We start from the raw sequence: 23,512 nt of genomic DNA on the forward strand, positions 1-23,512 counted from the left end.
TCTTCCCAGTGTAACCTATACTTCCCAGGCTCTTTCCCTTCAAGCTGAGAAGCTGCCTAGTGGCGAAGACCTTCTAGAGTTGGACATTCTCTTTGTCCCCTACTGAAGTCTGCCCTGTTGGGGCCACCTTCTGCCAGTAAAGACGGCAGCTCAGGATGGTCCAAAGGGCCCAGATCTCCAACAAGATCCTGGCCTTCTACTAGCTCTGAATCCTCAGGCTCTAGTTCAACCACGCAGGGTTGTACCTCACTCTCAGCCTCAGCTGGAGGAGGAATCACAGGTGTGATTTTGGACAGCCTAGGAGATCTCCTGGTTGGAAGCACTGGAGTGCTTTCTGCTGGTTTCTTTTTGGAAGTCTTGGGTTTCCCCTTTGCTCCTGGTTGCTTAGAAATTGGAGTTAGTAACTCCAGTTGAGTAGGGGTGATTTCTTTGTCTATCATCTCCTCAGGAGAGCCTCTCAAGGTCCTCTCCCTTGCAGGACTGGTGAGCTCCTGTAATCTTTTACTAGGAGGTCTGGGAGTACTTGACACTACTCCAAGATCTTTAAGATCATTGCCCAACAACACCCTTCCAGGTACTTCAGATTGGATACTAACAGGTAATCTGACAGTCATGTCATTGCACTGGATGAGAGCTGGTAACTGGGGAAGCATCTGCACAGGCCCTCCAGCTAACTTGGTGAGGCGTTTGGGTGCCTTAGCAACATCCTCCACCTTGAAAAAAGATTCATCCACCACAGTTATGCTGGACCCAGTGTCTCTAATGGCAGGGGTTTCCTGACCATTCATTAGGACACTGTCTTTATCATACTCTTTAATATTATTTGGGATTGAATTATACACATCTAAATTATGTTGTTCCCACAACCCCAAGGATACTAAAGATACACTAGCTGAGACTCGGATGGGCTCTTCAGCTAGTAGTTGAAAGTTTCCAATGGTCATTGGTACTTCCTCATCTGGAGTGAAGGCTAAGGAGACCGTGTGGATCACTGAAGGTTTACCCTTACATCTGGAATTCCCTTTCACATGATCAGTTGAACCACAAACATAACATTTCCCAAATGTCTTTATGAATGGTGGCTTGTTCTGACCCGCTTCTGGTCTGGGACCAGAAGGTACACTAGCCTGTTTTGATTTCCCTTGTGGCTTACCCTTAGAGTTTTGTTTGTGGCCCTCTTTGGAATTGGAATTATTTGTATTCTCTTTGTTGTCTTTCTTAGGCTGCTTTACCTCATCCTTTTTCTGAGTGACCCCAGAATCCTTGTGAGTAGCCCTGTTGGCAACCCACAAGTCAGCAGCCTTAGCTAGTTTCTTGGAATCTATTTTCTTAGAATCAGCCAAGTGCTGTCTGAGCTCAGGAGAGCAGGCATCATAGATAGACTCCAACACAGGTAAGTACACTTGCACACCAAAGTAAATGTAGTTTAGTTAAAGCTAGACAGAATGGTAATCTTTGGTAAATAATTCGAGGTTCGGGGGAGAAAGACACAGCCTTGGTACCTAGGATGGATATATACAAGAAACAAAAGAGCAATCCAATGTGGATAGCCACGTCCCCTGCACACTTTCTAGACGGCCAAGATAGGCCTATTGATAATTTTTTGTGTAAATTTTTCTTGAAATGCAGTATCGGTAACTTTCAATCACTTCTGTAGGAAATGTCCATAAATAATTCAATTGAAGCTTTCTATTTTATAAAAAACAATTTTTGCTTTTTATTTGTCTTCTGGTGAGCCCAATGCGTTTCGAGTATAAAACACTCTTCATCAGGGGCGGCTGCTGTGGCTTCCGAACGCATCCGGACATCCTCTTGACCCAGTTGGATACTGCACCTATGATTATACTCATAAAGGCTTAAAACAAGACTTCCACACTAAACGTGTCCACTGGATACCTGGATCTTCTCCGCTAATTTTTGATTACTCCATGAGCAAACTACATGTTCTTGGACTTTAAGGACATCATAGATAGACTCCAACATGATTTTTAATTCCTTCAAAAGTGTTAACTCTGTAACCCTTAATCCATCCCTCTAAGTTTTTCAAACTCTCACTCACCCAGATAGCCCAAGGGGTACCATCATGCTTTTTGAGGGTCCTAAACCTCTAAAGGTACTGGGAAGGGGTCTTCCCAAATCTAGCAATTAAAGCTAGCTTCACGCATTCATAATCCATCCTATCCACCTCCCCAACTCCATTACTACATCAGATGCAACAGGGGGGAGCTGTAACGCTCACCTGGTTCCCACGGGGGCGCTGGTCTAGTCTGGATTGCTGTGGCCTCTTCTAGCGTGATGCGCAGGCCCCGGAACACCGATTGGACAGGACCTCCAAATCGTGCTTGCCTGGCCCATAGGAATATCCTTCTGCAGATGAGAAAGGGGATTAACAGTCTGCAGAATAGTGTGCTAGCTCCCCCCTTTCCTCCTTCGTTCCTCTCTAACTTCCTCCAAACCCTGGTTTAAGCTCACCTTATGGTTTGGAAGGATGAACTCTCCATCCTGCTTCTGGTGCAGCGGCGCGCGTTTGCCCAGTTACTTCACTGGTTTTCAGAATGGCGCTGGCAAAATCCACTTGACTTTCCTGAGCGATGCGCCATAAATATGAAAGTTCAAAGTTCAAGTGAGGCCCCCTTTATGTTGTCTTTCTAACCTGTGATCTGTCCTTTATTTCAGGTGCAGAATGAAGGCGATGCGTCTAGGGGTTAAACTGCCGAGGTGAGTAGTGATGAGGGCGATCCCTCTAAATGTCCTTATCATTCCCCAGAAATGTCTCTTGTCCTTCCCCCATAGGGGCCGGGGTGCGGTACCTGCCAACGGGGCGGCGCCGACCCGAAATGTGGAAGAAAAGCCGGTAAGTATTATGGCTGTTAATCAGGCTTTCCTTCTGTGTTCCTTCTGCTCACCTTTTGTTTCTTCCTCTCTCCCCTAGGTGCAGAGATGTGGCGTCCGATGCTGACAGCCGCGATGGAGCCGGGAGATGTCTCGAGGACAGGTGAGTGAAGCGTGGCGCTGCAGCGAGCAACGCGATGCTTTTAAATGGAAGTCTTTCTTCAGGGCTGCTGGCGAGAAGATTCCGGATGCAGGTAAGAAGTTTGAAATAGTCCTTGGTTTTCACCTTTCTCTTCTCTTCCTTCCTTGCAGGTCTTCCAGGTTCGAGGCGGGCGTGGCTGGAGTCCAGGAGCAGGAGCAGACACGGTGAGCGTTAAGCTGCAGGAAGCAGAACAACGCGAAGCATGAGCTGCTGTCTGGGCGTGGCTTAAATAGCCTCCAAAGAAGTCCCAGGTATGTATCCTTCCCCAACTAGGTATGTATCCTTCCCTGGCCACGCCCGAGTGAAAAAATAGTCCCTATGAAAAAATAGTCCCTTTTAGGTCTCAGGGAGGCCTGAAGCGTGCAGCATGGTCTGCATCAGGTAAGTGCACAAAACACTCCCTTTATGAGCCTGGCGCCTATGGCGCAAGGACTGATGTCCAACATGAGCCTGGCGCCAAAGGCGCCAGGACTGAGTCCAAAGAGCCCCTATAAGGGGCCGCTGGGCTTTTACCCGAGGGCATGATGCCTGCTTCCGGGGGCGCTGGGCCTGGCCTGGTGCTCCGGGGGTAGGCAACATGACAGGAGCCTTGAGAATAAACATGGAAGCAAGTGATTCCCTGTGATTTCCTGGAGCCCATGATTGTATTCAAACATAGCCAACCAATCTAACACATCCAACTTAGGTTCATACATACCCACAATCTCTTTAGGCATCCGGGGTCTCTTTGGACTGGAAGATTTAGAGGATCCGGGGAGAGAAGCATTTTCCAAAGACAATTTCTTCATCTCTAGCTCATGATTGAGCTCCATTTCTCTGAGCCTTAGTTCCTGGTGTTTCTGTTCAGATTTGGCACCAAGTCTTTTGAATTCAAGTTCAAGCCTCATTTTTTCTAGTCTAGTGAGATAAATTCAGGACTTAATGTGGGACCTGACATAGGTCCAGTAGACAAGACTTGAGGCCTTTGAGCAGGCAGAGGGCCAGAGGGGGTTACATTGTCAGCCTCCTCTTCCTCATCTGCTTCAACAATAACATCTTCAATATTATCATCCTCAATATTTGCTACAGTTGCTGGAGGAGTAGGCACTAGAGCCCCATTGTCCAGACTTTGTTTTTCTAACAATCTTTCAATCATTTCTCATTTCTTGCCTTTGACAGGAAGACCTTTCTGTCTACACAGATCCCTTAAATAATCAGCAGTATTTGTAAGGAGGGTTTCCTGGCTATAGCTTTCCATCTTTGACTTTTTAAAATTAACTTTTAGTGATTGTTAAGCCTTGTTGTTAATTGAACCAAGGTACTAGCACCAGTCTAAAATGTAAATCCAATACTTTTATCCTCACCGCTGTACACCAGTGTTAGGCAGAATCCTATGCAGTTCCCTTGGGGAGTACTACAGAAGATTAGGACTACAGGTATATGCAATAAATCCCCTTTGGTATCAGTCTGTACCACACAGATTTAGTTGGTAGCTGTGGCTGAGCAGTCAGACTTATCTCAAGAGGGAGATGAGCAGTATTCAGGGTTTACACAATGGGGCTTCAGTACTATGGAGCAAGGAAACACTGACCAAACCTTTTGTATTAAAAATAATATATATATATATATATTTATTTTACCCACTCTTAAGTTCAACACACAAATCACTATTATCAAGCAAGTTAAAACAACCAAGAAAAGTATACACAACTCCCTATTTAAATTGTAGACAAGTTTGAGCAAAAGTGAAAACTGAGCAAAACGGCACAGTGTAAACCAAGTGGCACTTTAACAAATTTTCAAGAGGGCAGGAAAGGATAAGTTATATAGCTTTATACTCTGTAACACACCAGCAACACTTCCCAAGTAGATTGTGAACAAGTTAGGCAAGGCAGTACTTCAGCATAAGCAATACTTAGATGAAAACCGAGCAAAATGGCACTTCACAATATTAAAAAGGGGGAAGAAAAAGGTGGTTATGCACCAACACATTTCTAGGTGAGAAGCAATCTAGAGAAGGCAGTTGTAACAGATGTAGCCAGAGTCAATAGGCCTGTTCCGGCGTCAGTGGTACAAGGCAAAGTGCCCAGGATCAAAATGTTCTAGTAGCTGCAGTCAAGTCTTTGTTTAACGATTTGAAAAGGCGGTTGCAGAAGGTAAAAGATAATGTTAGGTGATAGGGGTTGCCAACCCAGTAGGTAAGTAAAGGATTTAAAACACCTTTAGCAGTACCCAACGAAACGGGAGGCCTAGCAGAACAATGTACCTTGAAACTGGAAGAGGCTCCTGCGGTGGCAGTAGTTCCTGGCAGTTCCTGCAGTTCGGGAGAACCAGCAGAGGAAGAGAGGCTCTCGTCCTGGAGGAAGGTTTGAGTTACTGCACTGCCTGGGGATGAAGCCAGCCGCGGTGCTGCCAAAACGAATAAAAGGTATGGGGGACGGGTGCCTGGCTATCCGGTCTCTGAGTGCAGGGCACTGGCGATTCGACCAAGGCAGGTCCTGGAAGGCGATTAGTGAACTGGTTGTCCCCACCAGCTCAAGGGAAGAAGGTTCTTGCAGGTGAAGATCTTCTCGAGTCGTTGGGGAAAAGTGGTGAGGATCTGCAGCAGGGCTTCACCGGCGGTTCAGTCGTTGCAGATGTCTTCAGCTTCTCCCCTCTTTGGGTTTCTAGTTCCAGTGGCAACGTTTTGTCCTCCAGTCCTCAGGACCCTGCTTTTATGCAGCAAGACCCCCATTCATACAGCCTAGCTGTCACTCACACAGTGGGGTGGCTCTCCTGGCTGGAGAACCCCCCAGCCTATCAGGGCAGAGTGCAACTTGGGTTGCGTAGGCAACCCTGTCCAGGGTGCCTATTCCCCCTCCCACACATCCTGTCTACCCCAGATCAGTGGCGCCGAGAGGAGGGCTTCTGTGCAGAAGCCCGCCAAAAGGACGAACAAAGGATCCCTGACCTGGGTTAGGATTTCAGAGAAAGACATGAGAAAGAAAGATTATTAAAAATCTGGAAAAAAAAAAAAGTGGATTAAAGTTAATAATAAAACAAACCGTCAGTTTGTTAGAGGTTGTCAGTAAAAGTGGTAGCCTCGAACAATGGGAGAATTCCATAGGGAAATATTTGCGGTCTAATATTTACGATAGTAACCACTGCCACCAGCCAGAAACTTTGAAGAGAGGGACTGGACGGTACCCTTTCAAAATTAACACTAGGGAAAAACTATTAACCCTTTTCAGTACTTTTGTTCATAAGTATTGACTAGTAAAGTCAATGGGGACTTTACATGCCCTGGGAGACAGTAGTCAGTCTCAGGGTATGGAGTCTATGTTTGGGGGTCACTGTGACACCCCTGTGTTACTGCACTGTGGGTTCTGTGTAACACACATTTAAAAAGATGATACCTATAAAGCATGAGCAATCTTTCTAAGAGTGGGAAAAAAAGTCTCACTCTTAGCAGGAGAAAGAAATAAACCCTTCAAATCCAGAAAAGCTGCTGGGGGACTCTATAGGTAAGGGAAATTAGCCCTAGAAGAGAATTCTCCCTAACAGTGACCATCATGATTTGTGTTTTTACTTTACTGTGTTTTTGAATGTCATTCATTGTCACTATTATGTGGTGTATTCTGGTACATTTGATTTGAGTCTTCTGCAGGCCCATATACATGTAGTAATGTATGCACTGTAAGTATTACATGCATCGATACACGGCTGGGAAGGCCTTGCGCTTCGGCATGCTACTACTGTGTAGCACATTCAGTTATATCTACACACTAGCAAGTTCAATGCACTCACACCGCTGTGTATGGTCATGTTCCGTTCTATGTGTGACGTTTGTCCCTGTGCAGGTTGCAGATGACAAGGTTCCTTGGTCTTATTCCTCATCTACCTCTGCCTTTTGTTGGCCTATCCAGCCTCTGTGCGCTTAAACAGATGCTTGGTAAAGGTTACGGGATATTGCAGACAGAGTGATGCTGGGTTAATGCATGCAGTGTGCACATCCGCTCTTGGTGACTCACCCAATGCCCCCCCCCAATTCAACACTTCTCATGGCCTTGTGGTTAGACTCTTCCAGCAGCCAGGTTGCCTATGCTGTTTACAGCCCCCCCTCCAATTTAACACTCCTCATGGCCTTGTGGTTAGACTCACCCAGCAGCCAGGTTGCCTATGCTGTTTACTCCCCCCCCCAATTCAACACTAATCATGGCCTTGTGGTTAGACTCACCCAGGAGCCAGGTACCATGTCTAGCGTGTCATGCCATATAGCGGTGCAGCATGGAGTTGTGCAGCACCTTGGAGTCATGTGTGAAGTCAGGGAATCTTGCGCAACAATATGCGATTATTTTGCGGGCATCGGCCACCATCTGTATGTTGAGAGAATGGTACAGCTTTCTGTTGCAGTACACTACCTCCACAGCATGCTGGACAACCAGCTCCACATGTGTGCAGTCGACCGCACCTATTACATTAGGCATGCCTGCAAGTGCATGGAATGTTATTTTTGTTGCATTCACCTCCTGCGCAGTCCGTGGTAAGCTCCAATACTGCTAGTGCTAATGGTAGCATTGTGGATTTTGAAGGGCTGTGGGAGTGGTCCTTTTGTGCTATGCCACAGACCATTGGCTCCACCTGTGCTGATTGTGTGCACCTGTGGCAGGCTTCTACCCACCAGAATTCACTTAACGCCTGTTCCGCGATGCCAGTGTTTCCGGGATCATTGTACCCATTATTACCGTCATGTACATGCCGGTGGTTGCGTGTCCATGCACCTCTTAATGTGACCTTACCTATGCCATGCCGTTATCACTGGCATGGCTGCCATGTGTCAACGCTGATACCAGCAACGCTGTTGCCGGGTACGGCTGATCCCTGGCTATGCCGGTAACACCGGCATTGCTACTTGGACTACACCGGTCCGGAAAAGGGTGCCGGTACGGAAATAACTGCAAAGCTATTTCTGGACTGGCATACTTGTAATGAGGCCCATAATCTTATCCAGTGCCTTCTGCACTTCCTTTAGTAAGCCCCTCTTTACAATAATATAAAAGAATGGAATCAATTGATTCCATGTCCCTCCCGTCTCAGCTCTCCATTTCTCTTGCATCTTAAGAATAAATCTAGCTGGGTTCTCATCATCCCCCATGATATAATGCATTAAAGACTAGAAATCAGGAGTATTCAGAAAGGCCCTCCATAGTGCGTCCCATACCATTTTTCTAACTCTATGATGATGCTCCATCTTATGCGCCATCCCCCAAGGCACCTCACTCATGGTTATCTGGCCTTAACCCAAACATCACAAGCCTTATCCCCAATTATGGCAATCAACAGGCTCTTAAGATCCCCTATAGCCAGGGTTACCCCTGCTGTTTGTTTTTTGAATTTGTATATCCACTTGCTCGCCCCTGTTGTGAGCTGTGGGAGGGCCTTAATTACATTATTCTTATCCATTTGGGGCCAGGACACACACTGTGTCCTCCCTTCCCGCTTATGTATGGGGGCATCTGCATCCTTGCTCTACTCCCCAAACCCTTCTTCACAACTCCTCTTCTCTTTATTAATGCCATCCGGCTGGCCCTGTTCCTCAACCTGCCCATTGACCTTCTGCTTGGGGGGCATTTTCATCCTCCTCTTCACCCCTCACTGCTCCTCCACTCTTCTCCTCAGTAAACGAATCAGCATCTCCTTCCTCCACATTCTCTCCCAACACCATATTCTACTCTCCCAGGATGATCCACCCAGTCTGGCTCCTTTATTTCTCATCCATCTTAAGCAGCACTTCCCCTGACATCCACTCTCCTGACCCTTCTCTCAATGCGCTTATATCCCCACTGTTCCTGGGGATGTCTGTAACCTTTTCAGTTCTGCTAATAATCCCGTCAACCTATCCTCGAACTCCTTAGTCCTGTAACCCGCCGTTGTCGGTTCTTTGGGCAGATGGGTATACGGAGGTGGGGGAGTGGTAGCCTGTGGTGTTACTAGTGCTGCGGGAAACCCTACCACAGCAGAAAGGGTCCCTATCATGGCGGGTACATAACTTGGATTAGTTTACCCTTGTATGGGGTATGACATCAAGGGATATAATCCCCTACTCTCCACTGGCTGCCTGCCTTCTCCTTCTCCCTTTCTGCACTTCCCATCTTTCTGTCTCTGCACCTCTGCTCCATTCCCTTGATCCTCTGTATCTTCAAACATATGCAAAGATTGATAATCTCTTTTCTCTTCTGTAGCTTCTTCACTTATAGAACGAATTTTAACAACAAATAACCCTACCCTCATCCATGGCACGTCGATTACCTCGCTCGCCACATACTCTCACCTTTCACACTTCTCCATGCATATGTCTCCTACTTGTTATTGCTTAAAAGAATCTACTCACATGTGCGTGCACAACCAAACTCCTCCGTCTCAGGGTTCCAACACCGGCCTGCACTCTTCTCGGATCCGCGCCCTGCTTCAAAGAGCAGGGAGGACTTTTCTTAAAATGGCTCCTGTTAAACCACTCGAAACACATGTTTTTTCGGGGCTGGTCGCTGTAGGTGGGCGCGGCTCCTTCTGGAGAAGTGTCCTGGAAGCCCCTTAGGTACGGGGCACTGGGATCACGTCAGGGTCACCAATTGAAGGCACGCCCCTGAATGCTCACACCAGAGAGAATACATCCCGCTAGGGGAGAAAGGCCCAAGTCAATCTTGTAAGGATAAGAAGTTTAATCTCACACGCAGATGAGAGCAACAGCAAAGAACTCTGCTGCTAAGAACGTTCTGCCCAAAAGAGGCACAAGCAGAAACTTTGAAAGGCACACAGCGTCATAATGATGCAACAACATACAGTAAAAACATGTGCAGCTGATTGGAAGGACCTTATTCAGGTATGGCCTTTATCCATATGGGATGGCAGTTCATTGGCTCCCACCCAGTCTGTCCGTCTTAAATCACGTGGGTGCTGCGGGTCTCATCTTCTCACGTTGAAGGTCAGAAAAAAAATTAATTATACTCCTACTATACAGCTTGTTCATCACTCATACTGTGCACTTGGAAGGCCTTAAGATGGACACACAGGAGTTCTGGGGCACTCTAACCTTCACCCACACATTTCACTCACTCTATCCGCGCCATCCGGCTTCAAGGTCTCCGTCCTCGTTCTGAACTATAATGCATCCCTACCAGCACCTCGCAATAGAAATAACACAATTGTCGCTTCAACGATATGCCCTGCGCTTCTTTGAACATTTCAGGACTTGTTACTTTGGGGTTGGTGGTCAAAGGGCACCTGGTGTCATGGAATTCGGAGATTTTAGGGTTTAGTCAGTTATATGGGCTATAACTCGTGGTCACTCAGGAATGGGCCGGGTCATGCTTTGACCAACGTGAGATAGCAAGCACACCTGGTGCCGGTCTCTGATTGCAGCCGTGTAGGGCACATTACTCTTAAGTGAAAGATAAATTGTTGCAACACTTTCAAGAACAATAAATAGATGGTGTGGCTGGTGGGGGTGTAAAGTGTCCTCACTTGAGCTGGTGCATGAGGAGGATTCAATTCCAAATCAGCTGAATGGAATCTCCAGCCGCATAACCACATGGCACCCTACACTCCAGGAGGACCCACCCAATTGACTACCCGCATGGGTAAGAATCTTTAGGTCTGTGATTTGACAATACCTGTGCTGAGCTAATATATTCAGAAATTATAAACTAATACATGTGTATTGAGACATCTACTCTCTAACATATTTATACGCCACCTCCTTTTTCCAGAAATGGGCCCTGGGAGTCTGTAGTTCTTTAAACACATGCGTCTCCTCTAACAGCAACATCACAGTAATCAGTGTATCTACTGGAACTGCTCCTGCCTAGTCCATTGCAGTGGGAACCAGCATTTGAACTCAGGGTCTCTGGTTCTCTCCCCTTCACGGTAAGATTTGGTTATGCGTATGAGGGGGGGCCCCCTTTATTGCCTATAACCTCACCCTCTAGATCAATTTCTTCTGTTACACATTTTTGTATATGAACACTCGCACACAGCCCAGCCATTAGAATTCAAAATTTCTTCATTTGCTTGTTTCCCCCACAGGGTCACACACCTATGCCCTGATGAAGGTGGTTCAATTTGACTGGTCCACCGCTGAAACACGCAGTGCAAGGGGACATTGATGGTTCCTTTGATCACCTCTACTAGTGCACAAATAATTCTTCAATACACGTGCCTTTTAGTTTGGTGTCTCTTGCCAGCGTTGGCAGACCCAATGGGGTTTCCCACTAAACAATTGAAACATTGGCAAACTGAATAAGGAATTTTGCACATGATCAGTGGCAGACTCAATGGGGTTTACCACTAAACAATTGGAATGTTGGTAAACTGAATAGGGATTTTCGCATATGATTAGTGATGCTTCAAAATTGAGATACTGTTTTTGGTTTTGTTAAATTGTGGAAAATAGGAGGACCTCCAGCGATACATTGAAAAACTAAAAGGTCCCACTAGCCATTGACTGGGTCAGAACAATGGCCTATTGGACTAGAAAATTTGCACATAGTATGTAGTTAAATATGCCATTTACATTGTGTTTGAAAATTGTCTGAATGATCATTTAAAGGGAACACACACTGACTAGAAGTGTGTGTGTTTTGATTTGATTTGATTACAAACAATGTCTGTTACAAAATAAGTTTTTTTTTATAGTTTTTTACAATTTGCTTGAAACCTCTTCTTGCTTTCCCCTTTTTTCAAGCTATTTATGCTAACACTACAGGGTTTGCTCACAAACTTTGGCCCTCATTACGACCCTGGCGGAAAGTGACTGACCGGAGCGCCACAGCGTAAATAGCGTTTCCGCCATTGCACGAAGGAGCAAAGTGCGGCCCATTCCGACCCATCGGGCACGAGCACCACGCCACGGCGGAAGTGCAAAGTCCGCGATGGCGGAAATGACCCCAAAACTGCCCACACCGCCGCCGTACGGCGCCCTAGGTGCAATACCGCCACCCCTCTTAGCGGTCACCGCAGTGTGCGCCTACCGGAAAGTACGGTGACCGGAAATATACGGAAACGGAAGTAAAAACATGGGCCCGGAACGGGAAACATCCCGGCGTACACCTATAAAACCACTAAAACCACACAACCACTAAAATCACTACCCTGAAACACACCCCAACCCGTCACCCACCCTAGCGAAACCAAGACAAATGGGAAAAGTAGTGAAGAAAGCGTGCGACCGCAAGCGGCAGGTCCACTTCTCCCGTGAGGAACTCACCGTGCTAACAGAGACCCTCCAGGAGAATGCTGCCGTCGTCTTCTCCACGCAAATGACCAGAACGGCACTCGCAAACAAGAAGACCATATGGGCTCTGGTGGCACAGCGGGTAAGTGCGGTGGGGACCGCACCCCGCACCCCACAGCAATGCCGCAAGCGATGGGACGACCTGCGGATACGCGTCCGCAGCATACTCTCTGCCAACCGCAACATTGCCACAGCCACCGGGGGAGGTCCTGAATCACCCATCAAGTTGACCCCCTGGGAAGAAATCTGTGCCTCCACCATCGGAATGGAGAGCATAGAGGGAGTCGGAGGGATGGAGAAAGGAGTGCAGACATCCGAAGATTCAGGTAGGTGGGCCAGATAAAACAATGCCAAATCCACACAGTCCATCCATGTGAAGTATCATGCGTCCACATAGTGCAACAGAAACACATGTCCAGGAGAACGTCCACACACATCGGCCTGATAGCGCACGTTAAAACCCACAATAAATACATAAATAATTAAAAACCCCTAATACACGCACTACACGTGCAGCAGGCACACCCAAACTGCAGGCTGCCAAACAACTGCACCCTCACTCCACACACAAATCAAAGCACCTCCAAGGCCCCGACCCAAATCACCCTCAGGTACCACCCCAATGCATGTGATACAATGCCATTCCAATTCCCACAGACCCATCAATAACCCTCGCCCTCCTTTACTCCACCACAGGGTCCGATCCAAACGACGAGCTACAGGACACCCCTACCAGCACACCTGCAAAGAGGGCCAAGACCAACGGCCAGAGACCCTCCACCTCAGCTGCACGCATCAAGACACGGCAGCAGCACAAATCAGGTTGCAGCACAGAGGAGGGAACATCAACAGGCACCCCAGCAGCCAGCATGCCCACAACACCACCACCACAGGTCCCCCCAATGGATGCCACAGAAGGCACTGCCTCTGGTGGCAGCAGCACCATAGGTGACACCCCATTGATGGCAGCATGCTCGGACACAGAAAACGGGGATGTCGAAGTCAGATCCATCCATGACCTGTCCCAATCCCCCTGTCTGTCCCATCCCGTACAACATGAGGATACCACGCAGGGGCACCCACAAGACGACGACTGGCCATCCCCCACAAGCCCTGTGGCAAGGCAACATGAGGACAACAGCCCCTCTGTGACACCCCCGCAAATGGCCATGGCCCAGCAGAGACAACAGTCCCTCGACCAGGTAATCGTACAACAGCAGCAACTGGCCACACTCCTCAAGGACCATGCCGATGAATGTGGGGGCACTAAGGCAGACATAGAAACATCAACTGAGACACTTAGGGCAGAAATGGAGAGAGGTACAGAGACGCTAAGGGCACAAATGGAGAGTAGCACCGAGAGCCTGAGAGTCCAAATGGAGAGTAGCACCGAGAGCCTGAGAGTCCAAATGGAGAGTAGCACCGAGAGCCTGAGAGTCCAAATGGAGAGAAGCACCGAGAGCCTGAGGGGGGAACTGCATGCGACGTCCAAAGACGTATGTGCCGAACTTGCCGCAGTGCGCCGTGTGCTCACTGAGCTCTCGCAAACCCTTAGGGACATGCATGGACGTGAGCAGGCAGACACATCATCCGTTGCAAGTTCCGTCCAGGGCAGCCCCCAACGTAGATCTGGAAGGAACCTGCGCTCCACAGGCAGGGGTGCCCCTGATACCCGCAGAGGGGGCTTGCAATAGCGACAGCCCACTGACAATGAGCATCTTTGGACACTGGTGTTCGGGGGGGAGGTAGGAGGGTGGAGGGGGTGTGTTGGGCTCACTTGGGTGGCGGGTCGATAGGGTGTTCAACATGACATCACATATGCCATAAAAAGTGCACGATCAACCAATGAGATGTGTGGACATTGATCTTTGTGTACTAGGCCATCATAGGCGTACAGTCCATATTGTGCATGTCCCAGACACACACAGTGCCACGAGTCCCGTGTCCATGTATCAGCCACCAGGCGTGAGTGCTAGAAGCATACATCAATGAGATGCTGACGAATGTCACGGGCCTCCGGTGCCTCGCAGACTCCATGAGGTGCTGCCACATCCCCACCCTCATCATGACCATCATCAGGTGCTTGCAGTTCTGCGTCAGGGGGCATGGGCACATTTCTACGTACGCACATGTTGTGGAGCATGACACATGCCATGACCATCTTTGCAACCTTCTCATGGCGGTACAGGAGTGCCCCGCCAGACCTGCTGAGGCAGCGGAAACGAGTCTTCAGTAGGCCGAATGCCTGTTCAATGACTATACGGGTACGTGAGTGGGCATGGTTGTAGTCCTCCTCATGCTGGTCCCGTGGGTTCCGGACTGGTGTGAGGAGCCATCTCTTCAGTGGATATCCAGCATCACCTGTATGTGGACGAGAAACGTATGATGTGGAATGCCATTGCTACGTACGCACACCCCCGCCCCTTCCTGCCAGGTCATTGCCAAATCACATACCCCACATAATCATGCATGTAATGAGACTCACCGAGTAGCCAGGATCTGTTCCCTGCGTGTCGCTCCATGTAGCGTGGTATTGTAGAGTTCCTCAAGACCATAGAATCATGGGTTGATCCAGGGAATCGGGCACAACAATGTGTAATGATCCTGTTGGAGTCACACACCATTTGTACATTCAGGGAATGAAATTGTTTTCGGTTGCGGTACTGGGCCTCCATGGCATGTGGGACGACCAATTCCACATGGGTGCAGTCGATGGCACCAATGCAACCCGGTATGCCGGCAAGTGCATGGAATCCCACTTTTGTGTTGGTAATTTCCTGCTCCGAGCGTGGTAGAGAGATGTAGTCGTCTGCGTGCTGCAGGAGGGCATCGAGCACTTGAAATAGTGTCCGTGAGAACAGTGGCTGAGAAATGCCATGCAACTGTCCGACTGTGTGCTGGTAGGTGCCTGTGGCCAGGAAGTGGAGTACAGACACCACCTTCAGTAGGGGTGGGATGGCGGTTGGGCTATCTATCATGCTGACAAGGTCAGCCTGTGTCATGTCCACAATGGCGGCTATGGTGTCCCGGTCCAAACGGTAGAGGGTGTGGATCTGCTCAGCAGTGAGGTCGAACGGATGTGCTCGGAGGCGTGGGATTGCGGGCTGCCTGCGTGGTGGTAGTGGCTGTGCTGGCGGCCCTTGCTGGCCCTGCCTTGGCCTCCTCCTCCTCCTGCGTCTCCTCCGTGCGGCCGGTTGTAGTTGGAGTTCGTCTTCTTCTTGGAGTTGGAGTAGTTGCAGTGCTATCAGGTCCCCCAGGGCCAACATCGCGAGTCCTGCCGGTAGCATTTCGGTGTGGTTGTGGGAGGAGACTGGGTGTGCAATTTATGTGTTTTCAGGCTGTATGGCCTCCACCTGTGGTGATTAATTCCACCTGTGCAAACTGCTCTCCCCTTTGGCCGAGCACGTCCCGCGCACAACGCTGCAAATCGGGGAATGGCATCTTGCTATTGCAATCATGTATTTGTACCCGATGGCCGTGTAACATTGGTTGACATGTTCATTCTGCTGTGGTCCCATTGTTGCACATACTATCTGTGCAGTCGCGAACAGACTTGTGAAGGGTCAGTGGAACGTAGTACTCGAGTAACGGTGGGCCCTCATGCATCACTGTACCGAGTTGCAACGACGGGCGGGGCGTCCCATTTGTGGGTGAAGGCAGTTGCCATTTTCACACACAGCCGCACTCGATGGAATAATTAGTGATTTCAAACGGCCACAGATGCCTTTTCGGCGTGATGTTGCAAATGAGGAATTCGAAGGGCGGCGCTTTCGGTTTCCAGCTAGCGGCGAGGAGATGCCCACAGGTCTGACTGCAAATATAACGTTCTATTGTTCAATGTCCTTGAGACAGGGCCCATGGCGAGGAAGCAATGATTGATATGAATAGTTTGGGATGCGCAATTGCTACGTGGGCGATGAGGCCGGACGTTCCCAAATACATGTTACTTCACTACACTGGAATTACGGGCTGGGGCACTGTGGATTTTGCAGGCTGCATAACGCACAGACTCAATGGATGTTTCTAATGTTATGTGAGTAATTATTCAGGCGTTTTGATCACGGGATGAGGGAATGATGAATGGATGCATGGGCAGGTGATTTGATACAGAGTTTGCCATGTACAGGGCTTCTTGGGATCTATCCGCCTCCCCTACGCTATGTGATGCAGGGCTGCCATAGTGGGACCATCGTCTATCTGGCCTTGTTGAGCCCTCCCTGTCTCGACGCGCCCTCAGACACTTGTGTCCATGCACGTTAACATTCCCATCTGATGGATTCTGTTTTGACAGACGCATGCACAGGTACACTCGTTTGTGATGGTGTTTGCACCTCGATATAGATGGTTATGAGTCGCAAGTGGTTTTGGGGTGGTGATGATCCTTTGGAGTGGGCTAGCATGCATATGGCTGTGGATTTCGTGTGATCATTGAAGTGAGTTGTTGGAATGTGGTTCTGATGGCCATTCTGTTCTTTTTCTTTTCTTTTGGTTGACAGGTATCTCCTCCCCTTTTGCCACTGCCATCTGTATGCCACTCCTGCAGTTGGGTTTTACTCCCGACACCTGCTGCTTCGTGTTAATCAGTGGAGCAGCATTACGATCTTATGGGACGATCGCCAATGGCCCACATGCCCTTACGCAGTACTGGTGGCTCGGAGCAACATTTCGGCCTTTCAGCTGGACTAGTGCCTCCCCATTGGGACGGCCCTGCGGTTCTGTGCGTTTCCATGTTGCCTTTTCGTACGTGAATGTGGCTCTGTGTACCATGAGGGAACAGGGCGACACACAAGTAGTGGCTGGTCATTTCTTGCGGATGCAGCCCACAATGGTGCTTAGTGTTTTGGAGTTCATGGCCTGATGGCTGTATGGGCTTGGTGACTTTGATGTGCATTAAATTTCGATTCTGATTTGGCCGGTGTAGCGTTTTTCTTTGCAAGTGATGTGGCATATGCCTATTTGGGGGGCGATGTATTGTGAGGAGATCTGCATTGGGTTCCAGCTTCGGAGTTTAGTTGCGTGGTACTGTACTGGGCGCGTTTGCCTACTAAGCCCGTGAGGTCAGGGATGGGGGCTGCCAATATGACAGTTTGAATGTTGTCATGCTCATGGGCGGGGGATTGGGTTTTGTGTAACAGATGCCGGTCAGCCAGGTGGACTGGTGGAATGATGTGATTCTCGGAATATTGCTGGTCACAGGTGCCTGTGTTTGCGTGCGTTTCTTGGTGGGGGACTGTGGTCATGTCCATTGGGATGGCTTCTGTATTCGTGCCATCTGTGCCCTGCAGCTCCCATTGGCCCCTCTTGTGTTTCTTTTGTTCGTTGCCATGCATGGGTGACTTGTACATTTCACTGGTTGCATTGTGACTTCATTGCACCTACGGGGAGTTGTACTTTGTGGGCAGGGAGCGGTGTACAGGCACTCAGTGGGGCCGTTTACGGTTGATTCGCGATGCCGTACTTCTCACCATGGCGGAATGGTACATTACGCCATGCCTGATGGCGTTAGGTACATGTCCGCTAGGGTCGGAATTGGCGTACCCTTGCGCCATGGTGGTGTTTGCGGTTTCGCATGGCGCGCGCGCGCGTGCTTGGTGCAGTTAGCGTTGGCGTTCACTACGGTGTCGCTAATGGCTTCGTACTTTGCGGTGACGGGTCATAGTCGCACCGAGCGCTATTCGATGGCGGTATTGCATTTCCACCATCGTTTTCCGATTTCCGCAAGGGTCGTAATGAGGCCCTTTGTCTTTTACCTTTCCAGAGTCTATGCCTACTTAGACCTTATTTCTCAAGAGTCTATATTTATTTAGGCTTACTTATATGTTTGAACTTCAGAGAAATATATTCAGAATATGACAAATGATCAGTATATTACTTTTTTGTCTTCTACTGCATCTTGTTTCATTTTGTTAAGGATAACACATATTTTTAATTCATTCAGATTTGTGTGTATTTTGTATCCTTGTATGTTTGTACTCTCTAAATTGTGGAAAGTGCAACAATAATATTTCTTTAATTTTGTTATACCTTACCAAGCTCTGTGGTTGTGTTTTTTTTACATATAATATATGTGTAAAGTGGGATTTGACTTTTGCAAAGGCTTAGGGTTGTGATAACCCCTTTAAAGATTCATTGGCCAAAGCATTGGCCTTTGGGTTATCAGCATTTAGCAGCACCTTTTCTCCATTTGATATATCAACGTGAGATAGCAAGCACACCAGGCACCGGTCTCTGATCGCAGTCGTGTAGAGCACATTACTCTTGGGTGAAAGATACTGTTATGATGGATTTCTGAACTCTGACCTGGTGGGCAGAAGTTCAAAAGGCCAGCCTAGTTTGTTGGAACAGGGTAACCTTCTGGAAAAGCCAGACCAATCAAGGTAGCTATGGTTGGCAGTCAAGACTAGATCTCAGGAGAGGAGAGGGTGACTGAAAGACCTCAATGAGCACACAGAGCAAGGACACTTACAAATCACTCCCAGACAGGTGTGTGTATATATAAATACATTTATTACAAGGCCTTTGTAACTACAACACACAGTAAAAGAATCGCAGCAATACTACTAAACCGACACAACACTATCCATACAAGACCAATGGGGTCTAAAGGGCTAAAGGCACAACATATGTCCACAACCTAGAAGGGAAGGAAACAGGCAGTGCAGATAGTCTTTAGTCCCCTTCTGCATCAAATACACACCTAACTAAGAGGCAGTCCAATCCCTGAGAAGAGAGGAGCCTAATGCTCAACAGTACATGCAATGCAAGCGCACGCAGTTGTTCCAATGGGCAAAACGGGGTCTCTTCAGGGGTCTCTAGCAGCTCAGGAAGAGGTGAGGCAATGAAGAATAAGTTCCCACTATTCGAGGAGGGTCTCCACTTGAGAGCAGAGTCGATTCCAAGAGTCAGAAATAGTTTGCTAGTTCGCACTAGCAGTAGAAAGGATAGGGGTCCCCAGGGGGCACTCGTACGTAAAAATGGATGGAGGCGCTAGGGGCCACCAGATAATCTTGTGATTACTCACCGACCCCCGGTGCACTCAGGACCAAACTTCGCCAGTCGAGTCCACTTCGGTTGCAGGTTAAAATCTGGCAATATGACGGCTCTGCAGCTTTCAGTTCCGAAGATACAGTGATGATTCCCAATCGGGACAGTGGCAATTTCTCCACTCCTGATGGATGGATCAGGCCAGTTTCACTGTAGCAGGCTTCAGGGGCAAGAGGGGCACAAATGCAGTGCATCTGCTAAAATCGTTGCCAGGACTGGGCAACAGGGTAACCGCGTCGGCTCCAGTCCTGACACACTTGTCTCACTTTAGACCTGGGAATGCCAAGTGTACGAAATTCAGTGTGAGGGTGCTGCGGACACAGAGCTAGCAGTATACCATGCTTCGAGGGCCTCCTCGAAACGGCGGCGGAGACAGAATAAAGATCCTGGATAAGCTGGTCAGCCCACTGGTTGTCTCAGGGACACTTCTGAGAAGGCTTACTTGCAGGTTTTGATGAAGGTGCCGAGAATAGTTAGTCCCACTATTCTAATGGGTCAAAGCGTCTTTGCAGACCTTCTCAGACGACCAGATGCAGAGGGGACCCACAGGACGACAGCGGGCTCATGGTGCCAAACCTTCCAGCGGGTCCTCAACTCGGCTTCTTAGTTTCAGGTTACTTGGATCATATCTTTTGTTCAGTGAGAACTCCAGAGATCGACATGGTATGGGTGTATGGGGCCTCCTCTTATCCAGAGTCTCCTTTGCGCCAAAACGAAGAGGACCCAATGGGAGATCTGCTCACAAACACACACTGCATACGTGGACCAATCACGGACCACGGTGGTCCCAGGCATTCACAGCACTCCAGACGCTCTGGCACCCAGGATGTGTATTGGAACTAGACGGTCCAGCCCACATCCTGGAGGCACACAAATAAGGTATGCAGAAGCCTGCGAAAGCTTGGCTTTCCATGGGAAAATGTATGACCAAATAAGGACTGACCCAGGTCGGCTCGACCTGGGGACAGTGAAGGAGCAAGATGGCCAAAGGACAGGACAAAGAACCTCGTGGCATGGCCATTTTGGAGCCAGGCCACCTATTTGTGTCAAATGAGGTAATCGCGATTTACCTGGCAGGAAAGGGTTAAAATTATATGAAAAGATAAGCTGCCACCAACCTTGTCCGTGACACATCTGCACATCTCCTAAAAAATCCTTTTAGAGTATCTAGGGCTTTTGGAAATGACTAAGAGACCCAAGTGTGCTGTATTGGAAGGTACATTGCACACTTGTTACATGTTGCAGAAAAGTTGCAACAGTGGAAAAGGACTAAGTGAATCAAAGTCTCCCAGTATTGACTGTCTTAAGGGAATGCCAGTTTCCCCATAAAAAGTGAGAGAAAAGCCCAGAGGAGTGCAGCAGAAGGCTGTGCTCCCCGGGCAAATTCAGACTAAGGTGTTTAAACAGCAGTAAAACAGCTGGGGGGCCTCACAACGGGAGGGAAAATTACATATAAAATGACATTTTTCCTAACACGCCCCAAGGACCAAGGACAGGGGGAATTAATCCACTCCTGGATGAGTCTCATGTTCAGGTCAGTTAAACATTCTGGACAACCCATCAGCATTGCTATGTTGCACACCTGGCCCATGCTCAATAGTGAAGTCAAAGCCTTGTTGACCTATGGACCACCTGAGCAGCTTTGGATCCTCTTCCTTCATGTTCATTAGCACTTTAAGGGCTTATGGTCAGTTTGCACAGTGGAGTGGGTTCCATGGAGGTAGGGCCTCAGCTTCCTTACGGCCCACCCAACAGAGAAACATTCTTTTTCTACTGTGGACCATCTGAGCTCTCTGTCCTTAAAATGATGACTAATGATGCCAATAGGGTGTTCCTTACCCTTCCTATCTACTTGTGATAGTACAGCTCCTATCCCAGTGTCAGAGGCATCTGTCTACACAATAGAAGGTCTTTGGTAATCAGGGGCCCTGAGAACAGGGGCCTGGCACAAGGAGTCTTTTAAGCCACTGAAGGCCTTCTTACAAGTTACCACCTTGGGTTTCTTTCAAGTGGTGAGAACAGTCAGAGGGGTAGCTGTGGTGCCATAGTCTGCCATGACATTTCTGTAGTACCCAATGAGTCCTAAAAAGGCTTGCGCTTGGGTCTGAGTAGTGGGGTTAGGCCAGTCGTGTACTGCTTGTACTTTACTGGGTAGAGGCTGTACCCTCCCTCCACCTACTTCATATGCAAGGGAGACCACGGAACCTTGTCCAATCTGGCACTTACTGGCCTTTATGGTCAAGTGGGCCTTCCTTCTGAAGAGCCTGCAACACAATCCTAAGGTGTTTCACATGGTATTGACAGGTGGCACTGAAAACTGCTATATCATCCAGATATGCAAGGCAGAATTCATCCAACCCATTCAAAACATGATTCACAAGCCTCTGGAAAGTGTCAGGGGCATTCTTCAACCCAAAAGGCATTACCCTGAACTGGCAAAGACCCTCTGGTGTTGAGAAAGCTGTCTCCCCCTTGGCATGTTCTGCAAGAGCTATTTGCCAATAGCCTGTAGTGAGGTCAAATGTGCTGAGGTATTCGGAGGCACCCAAAGTATCCACCAGCTCATCTGTTCTAGGCAAGGGGTGCGCATCTGTCCTGGTGACAGCATTCAGAGTCCTGTAATCCACACAGAACCTCAACTCAGAGGTACCTGCCGTCGGAACCAACAAATCCAGAGGGCTGGACCAAGGACTACTGGAGGGTTCAATCACCCCAAGATCCAACATTTTGTTGACATCTGTCTTAATGTAAGACCTTACTTTGTCTGACATCCTGTATCCCCTACTTTTGGTAGGTACACTGTCTCCCGTGTCAATGTCATGTTTGCACCAAGGTGTCAAACCAGGGGACTGTGAAAACTAGGGGGAAAATTGCCTAAGCAAATTTCTCACCTCTGCATGCTGATCAGAAGTAAGGTGAGGGGCCACTTGGACGCCCTCAGTGGAGCTGTCTGTAGGACTGCTCTGGAACAAGTCATGGAGAGGTTCTGACTCCTCTTCCTCAACATCTGAAGCCAGCAGCAGTGCAGCGATTTCCACTCTTGGGATAAAAGCCTTCAGTCTACTTACATGGAACACTTTTGGAGCCTGACCAGCCCTTCCAAGGTCCACCAAATAGTTGACATCACCCAGTGACTCCACCACTGTGTAAGGGCCTGACCATTTGTCCTGTAAAGCTCAAGGCCTTATGGGATTCATGATCAGGACTTTCTGACCAGGTTTAAAATTGATGAGGGAAGCCTTCTGGTCATACCAATGTTTCCCCAGTGCTTGTCCTGCCTTCAGATTCTCGCTAGCCAGGCCCACCAGGAGTACCATCCTTTTTCTGAGCCCTAACACATAGTCCACTACATTGGAAGCAATGGGGGGAGTGGGTATCTCCCATCCCTCCTTGACTCTGGCCAAGGGTCCCCTTACAGGGTGACCAAACAGAAGCTCGAAGGGGCCGAAGGCAACCCCCTCCTGTGGTACCTCTCCGTAGGCAATCAGTAAGCATGGTAACACAAGATCCCATTTTCTTCTTTAGGGTTCTTCCAGAGCCCCAATCATGCTTTTTAAGGTTCTGTTAAACCTTTCAACAAGACCTTTGGTTTGTGGGTGGTATGTGGATGAAAAGATATAGGTGACACCGCATTCCTTCCACATGGCCTGCATATACTTTGATATAAAGTTGCTGCCCCTATCAGACACAACCTCTTTAGGGAAGCCAACCCTAGTAAATATGCCAAGTAAAGCTTTTGCAACTGACTTGGCAGTCACAGTCTTCAATGGGATGGCCTCAGTGTCACACTCACCTGGGTCTCTGCGGGAGCGATGAAGTCTTCTGGACCTTTTCCCTGGAGTAGTGGATTGGTACTACTGGGATCTGTTGAGAGAGAAGTGAGCTGCTTAGTTTGCCTGGATATGGCCCAAATCCCCTTTTCCTTCCTCCAGTGTGTGTGTACTTTGATTGAAGTGTATGGGTATGGCTCACCTTTAGGATAGATTGGGCGAGCTCTCCATCCTGAACTAGGCAGGGGCGCTGTATCTCTGAGACCCTTGGAACTTTGTTAGGTGCAGGGTACTTGCTGGTGTTCTAGTTCCTGATTACAGGTAAGTTCTAGTTACAGTTGCTTCACTGGTTCGGGTTATGTTTGCAGGTAGGTTCTAGTTCCAGTTGCATCACTTGCTCTGGTTATATTTGCAGGT

Source organism: Ambystoma mexicanum, chromosome 3q, assembly GCF_040938575.1.
Source record: "Ambystoma mexicanum isolate Mex_15411 chromosome 3q, UKY_AmexF1_1, whole genome shotgun sequence".
In the NCBI taxonomy this organism is placed as follows: Eukaryota; Metazoa; Chordata; class Amphibia; order Caudata; family Ambystomatidae; genus Ambystoma; species Ambystoma mexicanum.